Source organism: Carlito syrichta, unplaced genomic scaffold (assembly GCF_000164805.1).
Source record: "Carlito syrichta isolate Samal-C Ts95f unplaced genomic scaffold, Tarsius_syrichta-2.0.1 Scaffold314298, whole genome shotgun sequence".
NCBI classification, from domain to species: Eukaryota; Metazoa; Chordata; class Mammalia; order Primates; family Tarsiidae; genus Carlito; species Carlito syrichta.
The window spans coordinates 96,265-98,612 of NW_007258394.1; positions in this window are offsets into that span (position 1 = coordinate 96,265).

A 2,348-nucleotide genomic window follows, 5' to 3' on the forward strand; every position below is an offset into this window, starting at 1 on the left:
CGGCCACCGCAGCCTCGACCTGCTGGGCTCCAGCGATCCTTCCACCTCAGCCTTCCAAGTAGCTGGAACTACAGGCTCACGCCACCACGCCCAGCTAATTTACTGATTTATTGTAGAGAGGAGGTCTTGCCAAGTTGCTCAGGCTGGTCTCGAACCAGAGGTTCAGGCCCTCCCTTCACCCAGCCTCCCAAAGTGCTGGAATTATAGGCGTGAGTCACCGCGGCCGGCCACCGTCACCGCGGCCGGCCACCAAACTCTTGAACGGGGAAAGAAATTCCCAAACAAGGCGATAAACCCAGTATTGGCTGTAAGCGCTCTTCATCTCCTTGTAATGTTACAGGCCCTAGGCACACTTTTGCAACTGCTTAAACGTCATCTGGCTACACAGTGACCACGTTTGCCAATGATACAGACAGGGGACCCCAAAGATGGGATCCAACCCTAGAAGCCTGGTGGGTTTCTTGGCTCCATACAGCAAAGAATTCAAGAGCAAGCTGACAAAGTAAAATGAAAGTAAGTTTATTTTTAAAAGAACGGAAAAGCCTGGGCGCGGTGGCTCACGCCTATAATCCCAGCACTTTGGGAGGCTGAGGTGAGAGGATTGCCTGAGTCCACAGGTTCGACACCAGCCTGGGCAACTTGGCGGGACCTCATCTCTACAATAAATCAAAAAACTAGCTGGGTTTGATGGCGCATGCCTGTAGTTCCAGCTACTTGGAAGGCTGAGGAAGGATCACCTGAGCCCGGCAGGTCGAGGCTGCAGTGACCAGGAGCATGCCATTGCCCTCCAGCCTGGGCGACAGAGTAAGACTCCAACTCAAAAAAAAAAAAAAAAATCCACCCCTTTTGTTATGGTCCGAGTAACACTCAGCTGCTCACCTTGATACAATAAATCAAAGGGGCAGGGAACTGGTAAAAAGAAGTTTATTTCTGAGTTCGAGTCCAGGGAGCAGAGCCAGACTTGAGGTCTTTCTAAAATGGTTCTGCTCACCCTCCAGGCTTTTACAGTTTACTTTTATAGTCCCTAGTTGTAGGTACCTATACATTAGCCACATGACCAGCAAAACATTGTATAGAACTTAAGTTACAGCTGCATTTTACATTTAGATAGTGACATTTAGAGTAAAGAAAAGTTTACAAAGCCTAAGACATCATGCATTGCAAAAGTCATGCAAATCACATACTGTATAGTTCAATGAAAGGGAGTAAATAAGGATTTACATCTTTAGCTATAGTCTGCTGGAAAGTCAAGTATCCCGTGAAGCTACTTACTGGGAGTGTATAGAAGACATGGGGGTCTCTCAATAATGGGCTCAGGAAAGTACAGGAGTGCTTGAATCCCCGCCATGCCCCTCTCTAGGGGCTGTTGTAATATGGAGAGACATTAGTGGGTTTTTGTATCACTTTAATAAGACGATTTGACTCCTTCACTTATTGTAGTTCAGAAAAAACACAAGCCAAAGACCCACATACAACACTTCCTTGTGTTCACCCACACTTCACCTTGAAGTGTATACTATTTTGCTGTTTTCATTTTTAATAAACTCACTAACTGCCTTATTACTTTCCATCCATTCTGAAATCCTTTTCTACAGTGAAGTAAAGGCCTCAGCACAAAACAGACATAGAATCCCAGTAACAGAATTATTTAACTGAGAGTGACTGCTCCTAAGGCCTATATGTTTTCTGCTATAATTCAGAATATAGCAGAATATACTTCTTTTAGCTCATGGTGCACTGGCTACCATACACTGATTTGGGTTGCCCAAGGAACTAGGATCATTAACTAGAATAGCTACCGAAAGCAAATACTTTGGTCTTTTATTATAGTACTCCATAGTCCACCTCACTGTAGAGAAAGAGTTTGGGATTGTATAGCTCTGAGGTTCCAAGGAAAACTAAAACCCCCATCCAGAAATCGGCACAACCCATGGAAGCAGGGATGCATCAAGGCCCAAAGTTTACCCAAAGAACAGGGTAGGATGAAGATCAAAACTTAGACCAGAAAGTAAGAGTAGGCTGGTTCCTGGGCTACAACCTGAAGAGACTGAAGTGTTATGAGTTGGAGAAGCAAGTACAAAGTGGTAAAAAGTTTAGTCTGTACATATGATTACAACCATTCTGCTTCTCAACATTTGTTTCCCCACGGGAGGGGGGGTAGCTAGAAGGGAGGTAAGGGGAGAGCCACGTCACTGCAATCGTGGCAACCACTATGAAATCACTTCCAGGCCGGGCTCGGTGGCTCAGCCTGTAATCCTGCACTTTGGGAGGCCAAGGTGAGTGAATTACCTGAGCCCGCGGGTTCGAGACCCGCCTGGGCAACGTGGTGAGACCTCATCTCTACAATA